Below are 11,484 nucleotides of genomic sequence, written 5' to 3'. Positions count from 1 at the left end.
TTGATTGAGCTTTCATGTTTCTAGAATTTTGTCCATTTCCTCTGTGTTTTCCATCCAATGTGAGCAGAGATTTTCAAAGCAGGTATTCATGATCTTTTGAATTTCTATGGGATCTGTGTTAATTTCCTTCTTTTCAGTCTTTATTGCATCAATTTGAGTTCTTTGTTTTTCTTGATAAGGTTACCTAGAGTTTTGTCAATTTTGTTTATTCTCTCAAAAACAAGCTCTTTGATTCATTAATTCTTTGTATTGTTTTTTAAATTTCAATAGAACATTTCAGAGCATTAATTTCTGTTCTGATCTTTACAAGTTCCTCTCTTCTTTGAGCTTGGGTTTAACTTTCTTTTCTTTTTTCTAGAAGCTTGAGATGTAGCATTAGGTTATTTATTTTTGCTCATTCTGTTTTCTTGATATGATATTTTATTGCTATATATTTCCCTCTTAAGACCACTTTTATTGCATCCTACAGATTATGATATGTTGTTTCTGTATTTTCATTGAGTTGTAAGTATTTTTTTTAATTTCTTCTTTAATTCCATCTGTAATCCACTGGTTATTCAGAGGGTTACTATTTAACTTCCATGTATTCATGCAGCTTTTGCACTTTCATTTGCCATTAATTTCCGATTTCAGTGCACTATGATCAGATAATATGCATCGGATAATTTCTTTCCCTTTGTATTTTCTTAGGAATATTTTATGATTTATTATATGGCATATTAATAAAATAGATATATTAGTATATCTATTTTGGAGGATGTTCCACGTGCAGCAGAGAAGAATGTATACTCTAAGTGGTTGGGGAGAATACTCGGTAAACATTTACTAAATCCATTTGCTCATAGTGTGATTCAGTTCTATTATTTATTTGCTAACTTTTTGTCTAGTTGGTCTATCTCTTTGTGACAATGGGGTATTAAGGTTCCCTGTTATAACTGTATTCGTGTGTATTTGGTTTTTCATGTCCATTAGTATTTGTTTTATATAGTTGGTGCATATATATTTATAATTGTTAGTTCTTCCTTTTGAATTTTTCCACTACCAAGTGTGTAGTAACTTTTTTTTTAATCTCTTTTAATCATTTTAGGTTTGAAGTTCACATTGCCTGTAAACAGAATAGTTATCTCTACTTTTTTCTGGGTTCCTGTTGCATGGAATACTATTTTTCATCCTTTTACTTTTAATTTATAAGTTTCTTGTAGAGTCTGATATGTTTATTGCATACAGTATATTGTGGGATACTATATCTTGATACATTCTATCATCCTATTTCTATTGAGCACTGAATTGAGAACATTTGCATTTATGGATATAACTGATGGTTCAATTTTGCCATCTCATTTTTCCACTGTTTTCTGTTTTTTCCCCCTTATTTAATTGCTTGTCCTGCCTTGTGGTTTCTTTCTGTTGTTGTTATTGAGACTGTGGTCATTTTTATCTCTGTCTAGTATGTCTTTCAATACTCTTTCTAGGGCTGGTTTGGTGGACATGACTTTCTTCAGTTGTTTTTTGTCATGGAAATATCTTGTTTCTCTATTAAATTTGAATGAATTTTGCTGGCTGTATCAATCTGGGTTGAAAGTTGTTTTCTTTCAGGGCTTGAAACACCTTACTCCAAGCTCATCTTGACTTGAGAGTTTGTGTTGAAAAGTCTGCCATGATTTTAATGGGCTTTCTTTGATAGGTGAATTGTGTCTTTCTTTGATAGGTGAGTTGTGTCTTTTGTCTAAAAGCCTTTAATATTCTGTTTTTATGTTGTATGTCTGGATCTTAACTATTATATGTCTGGGTGTAGATTTATGTTGGTTCTGCTTGGCATTTTATATGCCTCACTTATCTGCATATCAGATTTACTATTACTTCTGTGAATAGTTTATGAATCTCATTCACACTGACTCCTGCATGTTTCCTGATGCTTATCAGTTATATATTGTTTTTCTTAGCATCATCTCGAAAGCTGCTTTGTTGTTTTTAAAACTTCTTCCTTCTCATGATCATTAACTGTGATCCTGTCCTCGAGGTCCCAAATTCTATCCTCAGGGTTATTTAAACAGATCTGCCAGCTTTCAGTTAAATCTTTTGTTTCTGGGATATCTCTTCGTATTTGTTTCATGGATTCTGTTTGTTTTCTATGTTGTTCATTCAAGGTTTCAATCAATTTCCCATGCTCTTGTAATTTTTAAATCTATTCTATGTTGAACAACTCATTTACTAATGTTATTTTTCTGTTTTTATGTAAGAAATTATTTCTAGTTTGATTTTCTCTATAGACTCATGGATTTGTCTTTTTATTTCACTTACTATGTTTTTAGAGGTTTCTGGTGTGTTATGTTTAAAGTCCTCTATTTCAATGTCTCCTTTACTTGCTCCTTACTAGCTGTTTGAAATTGTATTTTGCTGTTTCATTTTGTCATTTTCACTTTTTGGGCTAATGTTTGGTCCTTCAATCCCACCAGCAGCAACTGTTGGTATTGTGTATCTTAGGGTCCTACTCTGTGATTGATGTTTGTCCAGTTGCTAGGTCCTACAATGAAGAAGTGGGTCAGTCACCTGAATTCCTCCTGAAGGGCCTGTTGGGTGAGTCCTATATTCTTCCTAGGCTGACAAGCCTAGGAGTATTGATGTAATTCAATGCTTAAGTTCTTTCTGTTGTTATGTCTTCAGGTTGAGTCACCAGATCTCCTTGTGTATAGTGTTGGTCTTGAGACACTCAGTGACATGGTAGGTCATCTACTGTGTCACTGGGTGTCTCATAAGCTCAGGTTTTGGACAGGCCTTGTTGGAACCCTTCTCAACCTACCTGATGTTCTCCATGTGGAGGAAGGACTCAACTACACTCTTGCTGAGCTCACAAAGGACCTACTTCTGGATGGGACTTTGCTATTGCTCCTGTTTACCCACTGAAGGTGGCAATTTGTATTTCTATTTTAGGGGCAATCTTAGCACACTGATGGATGCCTCTGAGGTCTTCTGTTTGAATGAGGAGTTACTGAGTCTCCCCCTGACACAGCATGGTTAACCCACTGAAGTCCAAGGTTCTGCGAAGAGTAATAGGAGCCAAAGATCAACAGCAATACTAGATATAGGAGGTGAGGATTCCCAAAGGGCAGAGGTGGGATGGCAGGGTACAGAAGAGGCTGGCTTGGCCTGGCCCTGTGCACTGCTGGAGGTCCTGTGTCCCAAGGGAGGGTGATGGAATGGCAGGGGCGTGGAGGGGTAGATACAGGGGGCCCAGTCTTGCATACTACTGATGGTCCTGTGTCTTGTGGTGGGTGGCAGGATGGTGGGGGTGTAGAAGAGACTGGCTTGTGGAGGAAGGTTTATTCTTATTACAAGTGGATTTTGAGCTTTGTCAGACACTTTTTGCATCCATGAAGGTGATCATATGGTTTGTCTTGGCTTTGTTGATATGATGTATTCCATTTACTGATTTGCATATGTTACACCACCCTTGAACCCCTGAGTTGAATCCTATTTGTACATGGCGTGTAATTTTCTAGAATATTTGCTGCATTTTGTTTGTAAGTAACTTATTGAGCATTTTTTACCTATGTTCATTATGGACACTGGCCTTTTATTTCTATTTTTAGGTTGGAATGTTCTCTTGTTTTGATATCAAGGTAATGTTTGTCTCTAAGAATGAGTTGGGTTGTATCACTTCCTTTTCAATTTTCATTAAAGAGTTTGAGAAGTAGTCATGTTAGATCTTCTCTGAATTTATCATAGAATTCAGCAGTGAATTCATTCAGACCTGGGATTTTCTTTGCTGGTAAATTTTAAATTACATCTTTAATTTCATTGACTGATGTTGGTTTATTTAGAATTTTTTCTATCTTCTTGATACAGGTTTGATAATTCTTATGTATCCAGAGATCTTTCCCTTTCTCCTATTTTTTTCATCTTATTAAAAATTTTCTCAACATGTATATTAATGATTTTCTGGATTTCTGCTGGATTTGTGATATTTTCACCCTCTTCATTCCTAATTGGACAGATATGAGTCTCTTCTTTCCTTTTGTTTGAAAAGGTTGGCTAAGAGAAGTTTGACTGACAGTGCAGGCCACAGCAGCTTGACTGACCTGGAGGGGAGGTGGTGCAAAGAAATACAGTGTATGCCACAGCAGCTTGACTGAACCCTGTGCTGCCACCTCTAGCACCTCTGAGCTGCTGGAAAGACCTGTTGCCATGGGCCCGCCAGAGGCTGGAGGAGCAGAGCAACTCAGTGCCCACTGGCTTCCCCTGCCCCTGCCGCCACTGTCACTGTTGCTGGGAAGGGAGGGGGTGCAAAGTGCACCACCACCACTGTCACCACTGCCGCCCAGAGAGAAGGCAGCACAAAGTAATACAGTGCAGGCCACAGCAGCTTGACTGATCCAGAGTGGAGGAGCTGCTGTCCCTGTCTGCAATTCACTAGCACATAGCAAGGGAAGGGTCATCTAGCCAGCACACTTCAGAAGAATTGTAACCAACAAAGAAAGAAACTGGGGCCTCCTGAAAGAAGCAAAAGAGATGGGAAAAGGAAGCAACAACAAAATGTCCCCAGGTCCCAACTCTGAGAACATGGACCCAGGACAGGTAAATACAAAGAACGAGAACAGCAAACATGCAATATCAGACACAGTGCCAGTGGACATAAAGAGATACATTAAGGACCTCATAGATGAGTTCAAAAGTGAAATATTTAGCCAAATAAAGCAACATATAAGAAGATTAATAAAAGAGATACTAAGCACCTCTCAAGCAGACACAGATGGAAGAAAGGAGGAACTCAAAGCAGAGAGCCTTTTGATAAAGAATATAAACAAAATATAGAATACATGAAGCAGATTCAAAGAGATCACCAGGAAATTAAAAACTCTATGGAAAGTTGGCAAATCGGCTTGAAAGAAACTAAGAATAGATTATCCAAACTGGAGGACAATTTTGCAATGTAGAAGTATGAAAGGGAAAACTTTTAAAAAATAACAAGGAAACAAGCAGTAACAATACAAAGGCTAGAAGATGACAAGAGGATCTATAACTTGAGAATAAAGAATGTGAATGAAGAAGCTGGGGTACAAACAAAGGAACTACAAAGGCTATTCATAGAAATAAGTAAGGAAAACTTCCCAAATATAGGAAAAGGAAATGATATTCTGATATATGAGGCATACAGAACTCCAGCCACCTACAACCAAAACAGAGCTACACCCAGGCATATAATAATCAAGATCCCAGAAATTCAATATAAGAACAGAGACAAGAAACAGATAACCTATAGAGGAAGGTTCATCAGAATAACAGCAGACGTCTCGACACAAACCATCAAGTCAAGAAGAGCCTGGAGTGAAATATTCCAAGCAAGCCCTGAAAGAAAATAACCTGCATCCCAGATTGATATACCCTGCTAAACAATCTCTAGAAATTAATGGAGAAACAATATGCTTCCAACACAAAGAGGAACTTGGGAAATTCACAACCACCAATCCAACTCTACAGAGAATACTGCAGGGCATTCTAGAGAGAGAGAGAAAAGTACTAGTATTTCAGGAACAGTGGCAGAGAATCCTCAATGCACGGAGCAGAAAACAGAATGAAGAAGATAAGCAGACAACTGATGACAAAAAAGAGTATAATAGAAATGAGGCAGAAAAGATTTTATTCAAACCTAATATGATTGATAGTATCAAGGCTAAGAGTATAGACAACTACACTGAAGATGACAAGACTCTTTGATACACATTTTGGTTTGATAACTGCTGGTTTTTGAAGTTCTACTCTATACACAAAGTTGTTTTTTTATTAATACTGTTATGTACTGACATATTCAATCATACTATGTCTGATGATATAGCCAATTATATTGGAGATAACAAAAGACAACACAAGAACCATGGTAGAACGATTTGTACAATGGTCTTATATGTTTATTTTGTTTCATGTGTTTACAGGAATATGTTTTGTTTTACCTTGCTTTGTTTTGTTTCTCCCTCTAACATAGAAAGGATAGAAATACATGTTAAGACTCATGCATGTGTAGAATCTATAAACAGTTTATGAGAACTGATCTTATGACACATGATGAAATAAACAGATACTTTGAAGAAGAGGAGACATTAAAATACCCAGTGCTGATCCTGGAGTGTCATAATGTGAAACCCAGCAATAGTATTATTCTCTGTTCAGAGTTATATTAGCTTGCTTGGGTTTATTCAATCTCAACAAAATTGAAGATATGGATAACTGCATGTATGTCTAAGTGTATAGGATTGATAATCATATTTCTAAATTTTTGTTGGATATTTGAACAGAACAGGTTGCAATCTCACTGTTTGAATCCCCACTTTATATGCTCCACTTTAGTATCTTGAATAACTATTTGTAAGAAGACAATCTGTAATCATCAACTAGTGATTTCTTACTGTTTATTTTTTCTTTTAAATTATGTATTATTTGTACCCATTTTCTGTTTTGTTTAGTCTTTCTTTAAATTAAAGAAAAAAGACACTACATTACTCAGAACTGATCACGTGTCATGATGTGAAATCTAACAATACTGTTATTCTTTGTTCAGAATGATTTGAACCTGCTTTAGTTTGTTTAATCTAAACATAAATGAAGATATGGATAACAGCTTGTATGTTTAAGTATATAGGATTGACAACCATGTTACTAAGTTTTTGTTGGACAGTTGAGCAGAACTGTTTGCAGTCTTGCTGCTTGAATTACCACTTTACATGTTCTATTTTTGTACCTTGAACAACTATTTGTAAAATGATAATATTAAACATCTACTAGTTGTTTCTTACTGTTTATTTTTTTCTCTGAATGTATGTATTATTTCTACCTATTTTCTGTTTTGTTTAGTTTTTCTTTAAATAAAAATTAAAAAAAAAGAAAAGATTGGCTAAGGGATTTGTCAATTTTATTTAATCTTTTAAGGAACCGTTTCTTCTACTCATTGTTTTATTGTTTTCTGGTGTGATATTTTGTCGATGTCCGCTCCCGGCCGGCAGGAAGGACACACGACAAAGTCTGGTAGTGGACAACCTTTTCTTTTTATTTTTCTTCTCCGTACAGCCTGCCCTGGGATCGCTCCCAGCCGAAGCCTCCTCTGGTCCGCTCCCCGCGGCTCCTTTTGTGCTTCAGTCTGCCCCAAAGCCTCTACCGGTCCGCTCTCCGCGGCTCCTTCTGGGCTTCTACTTCCGGGCTTCTATCTGGCTTCTTCTTCCGCCCAGGGGTGGCACCGGTATATATACGGGTACAGTGTCCAATCATGTTAAAGTAAGCAAGGCAAGCTGATTGGCTAACATCATCAGTTGCCAGGCAGACTATATTGTTGAGCGGGTTGTTTACGCGGTAAGCAGGAAACTAACGTGCTCGATGGGAGGGGCAATCTACCTCAGGCTTCACTCTTTACTACAGGCCTCACGTCCGCCAAGTGAGGCGACTGGGCTCGGGGCTGTGGCTCCCAACATCTCCCCCTTTTTTATTTTTTATGAATGTGCGCATCGTAGCCCTTTCTGGACTGGGTGCAGAGGCTTATGCCCTATGCGTAGGCCCACCGTAGGTCCTTGGCTTAGACCCTGGTCGGCCGTCCCATGGTCTGCCAAGGCCCTGAGGCCCTCGTCCTTTTTCTAGGGCCAGGCACAAACTGGACGGAACCTGGATGCACACAAGCTTGCACTCATTTCCTCTCCGTAAAGAAATCCCCTCGGAGAGAAATTTAGACCTGGGCAGCATCTAACAGTCCAGCGGCTTACGTGCAGGATGGGGTAGGGCCTGGCTTAGGTCGAGTCGTGCTGGGGAGGCACGCTCTTACCCGTCATTGACTCACCTACCCTGCTGTGTATTGTCACCTTATGGAGGAGAATGAGGGATGCCCGCCATATCTAGACTCGGTCGTGGGCCAATTGAGCAAGCCATGCATATGCCTGAGGATCTTCTTGTCCATTTCGGGCTACCGCTATTTTTATTCATCTTATTGGTTGGTCTGTGATGGATCTCCAGTAGGGCAGGTCTGATCTTCAGTCGAGGGCTTTGTTGCCCGTGTCAGTCTCTCTGGTATCCACAGTGGTTCTCGTCCCGGTTCCTGTGGGAAAACACAAACCGCGCCTCGGTTCCAGCTGACCACTGGATCCGGGCCCATCCATTGTCATGCCATAGATAACCGCGCCTTTGGAGGCAGGCCTTGGCTTACTCCCCCTTTTTGTTTTTTATTTTTTATTTTTTATTTTTATCTTTTTCGTTTTTTTTTTTTTTTTTTTATTGGTACCAGGGATCGAACTGGCGATTGCCTGCTTACAAGGCAGGCGCTTATGCCGCTAAGCTAAATCCCCAGCTCCCATTTCCTCGACCGGCGTTTCTCTCAGCCTGCTCTGCAGAGAACTCTGCGTACCAGGCTCGCCAATCCAGGTAACTACCCGAGGGCAGACACGCCTTTGCCAGCTGAATCCAGTCCGCGGGGGTGAGGGGCCCAGAAGACAGATTCTCCAGCATGGCAATGGTGTAAGGCGCAGTCGGCCCAAAGGTTGTAACTGCATTTTTAAGTTCTCTAATCTGCTTTATCTCAAAAGGCTCCCATACATTGTGTCCCTGGCCCATAGCTACTTGTACAGGAAATATCCCGTAGGGGCCACTATCTATCCCAGGTGGATGTACCTCATGAGACAAGCGTCCCCCCTGCCAAAGCCGCCTGTAAAAATACCGACCCGCCGGCGGCAGAGCATAAGACAGCGGCCGTGATTGGGCGGAAAATGGGGGCCCGTGCATCACTTCCTGTTCTGGCGAAAGGGGAGGGAGCTCCCAGGCGGCCGCCTCGTGGCGAGGGATCGCCTCCGGAAACGGCCCCCAAGGTGGGGCGGAAGGCTTCGCCTCCCTCTCGCGCCGGGGAGCGCTCAGGAGCTCTCTACTCCTCCGCAGACCAGGTTGAGCAGAGCGCAATTCGCGGGGCAACGCTGGAAAAGAACCCTGTGACTCCTTATTGAGCGACTTAGGCTCCTGACAGCTGGTCTCTTTGGCCTCCTTGCCATTCAACTTTCCCTCGTCCTCGGAGTCAGACGACTCCGAGGCTAGAGCCCCGTCCTCCTCCTTAGCATCCTTGTTCCCCTTGACGGACCCCTCTCGGGAGCTCCCTGACTGGGCCTGCTCAGATACCCTGCGTACTTTTGTAAGCTCTTGAGAGCTTTCTCCACAACCACCCTCGCTCTTAGTGTTGCTACCTAACATGTTTCCCATCTTTTAATATGTTACTCACCGCGTGAGGCCCAAGGAATCCGCCACTTACGCGTGAGCCTGAGGGGAGTCTAAAAGCCCTGTAGGTGCGCGCCACCCAGAGCCCAGGCTTATCCCCAACTCACCTGTCTCGCAGCTCTGTACTGGAGCGTTGTCCACTTCCACGTCTCGGGGGTGATCAGTCCCCGGGCGGGCCTCCAAATGTCGATGTCCGCTCCCGGCCGGCAGGAAGGACACACGACAAAGTCTGGTAGTGGACAACCTTTTCTTTTTATTTTTCTTCTCCGTACAGCCTGCCCTGGGATCGCTCCCAGCCGAAGCCTCCTCTGGTCCGCTCCCCGCGGCTCCTTTTGTGCTTCAGTCTGCCCCAAAGCCTCTACCGGTCCGCTCTCCGCGGCTCCTTCTGGGCTTCTACTTCCGGGCTTCTATCTGGCTTCTTCTTCCGCCCAGGGGTGGCACCGGTATATATACGGGTACAGTGTCCAATCATGTTAAAGTAAGCAAGGCAAGCTGATTGGCTAACATCATCAGTTGCCAGGCAGACTATATTGTTGAGCAGGTTGTTTACGCGGTAAGCAGGAAACTAACGTGCTCGATGGGAGGGGCAATCTACCTCAGGCTTCACTCTTTACTACAGGCCTCACGTCCGCCAAGTGAGGCGACCGGGCTCGGGGCTGTGGCTCCCAACAATATTTATTATTTTCTTCCTCATATGATTGCTTTTCTTTTTCTAGAAGGTTTAGGTTCTATATTAAGTTGTTCTTTTGTGTTTGCTCTGTTTTCCTGACATAGCTATTGACTTCTATAAATTTCCCTCATAGGACTGTTTTCACGATGTCCATAAGGTTGCATATATTGAATTGGCATTATCATTTAATTGTAGAAACTTTTGAGTTTCTTCTTTAATTTCATCTGTGACCTATTATTGTCCAATTTTCCTGTGTTTATGAAGCTGTTGTGATTTCTACTACCATCAGTTTTCAGTTTCATTGAAATGTTGGCTGATAATATGCATGGAAGAAATTCAATTCTTTTGCATTTATTTAAGCATGTTTTATGTGGTAGTATGTGATCTGATTTGGAGAACATCCTCTGTGCCACTGAAAAGAATGAAAAATTTGATATTATGGTGTGGAATACTCTGTAGTCATCCACTAAATTCATTTGTTCACAAATTTGATTCAATTTTGATGTTTTTTTTGTCTAAGCTGCCTATTTATGACAATAGAGAATTGATATTTCCCAATTACTATAGTGTTACTGCTTATTTGATTTTTCATTTCCATTAATATTTGTTTTATATAGTTGGGTACACCAATATTTGGTGCATAAATTTTGATGATTGTTATATCTTTGTCTGGGACTGTTCCCTTTACAAGTACATAGTGATTTTCTTTGTCTCCCTTGATCACTCTTGGATTGAAATTCCCTTCGTGTGCAACTTTATTCTGAGTTTCTCTTGCAAGAAAAGATTCTATCCACTCTTTGACTTTCAGTCTATTAATTTCTTTTTGAGTTAAATCTGATACATATTGTTACATATTGTTTATTAATCTATTCTGTCAGTTGATTTCCTTTTATTGGTGAATTGATTCCATTTATAGTGACTGTTTGGCTGATATATATCAACCTACTTTTGTCATATTATTTTTTTGTGCTTGGTTCTTCCTTTCCCCTCTGTTTAATTGCTTGCTTTAAGTTATGGTTTGTTTCTGGACGTACCGCAGCAGTCTCATGCAATCATGATGACTAGGATTTTCATAGCCAGCTAAATCTTGTGATTGAGTCATTGTCCAGTGGTGGGATTATGGGTGAGAGTATTATATCCACCCTAAGAAAGGTAGCTTGCATACAATGTAAGTGACAGAAAGAGACTTGTTTCTCTCTCATCTCTCTTTCATTTGGCATTTTTGTTATTTTAAACCATTTCCCCTCTGTTGTATGCCAACCTGTTTTGCAGCCAACTGATTATGGGGTGAAACCTGTACAAACTGTGAGCTAAAAATCTTTGATCCCTTTAACTTTGTGTGCCAGATATTTTGTCTCAGCAATGATAGAAAAGTAATTTCAATTTCAAAAGTTATTTCAATTGGGAGTCATACAGTTGTGTTCTTCATTACCTCTTTCTAGAATATTGTTCAGAATATTTTGTAGAGGTGGTTTGGTGTCTTCAATTCTTCAATTATTCTTTGTCATAGAAGTATATCATTTCTCTTTCAATTTCTAAAAATAATTCTGTAGGGTACACAAATCTGGGTAGGAGACTGTTTT

At 40.4% G+C, this 11,484-nt stretch overlaps 1 long non-coding RNA gene across 1 annotated transcript; it reads right to left on the bottom strand.

Annotated features, from left to right (window-relative positions):
• Positions 1-7,018: 7,018 nt before the first annotated feature.
• Positions 7,019-9,828, bottom strand: LOC134477670 (uncharacterized). The gene is made up of 2 exons (XR_010049801.1): positions 9,339-9,828; positions 7,019-8,071 (listed from the first exon to the last, which is right to left on the bottom strand). It is a non-coding gene; the product is annotated as an uncharacterized LOC134477670 (long non-coding RNA).
• Between the last annotated feature and the right edge of the window lie 1,656 nt (positions 9,829-11,484).

The sequence above is a fragment of the Cavia porcellus genome, unplaced genomic scaffold, assembly GCF_034190915.1.
Source record: "Cavia porcellus strain 051 isolate PalLab524CR breed Dunkin Hartley unplaced genomic scaffold, mCavPor4.1 scaffold_9, whole genome shotgun sequence".
In the NCBI taxonomy this organism is placed as follows: Eukaryota; Metazoa; Chordata; class Mammalia; order Rodentia; family Caviidae; genus Cavia; species Cavia porcellus.
The sequence above is the reverse complement of the archived record's forward strand: the minus strand, read 5'-3'. Positions and strand labels throughout refer to the sequence as shown.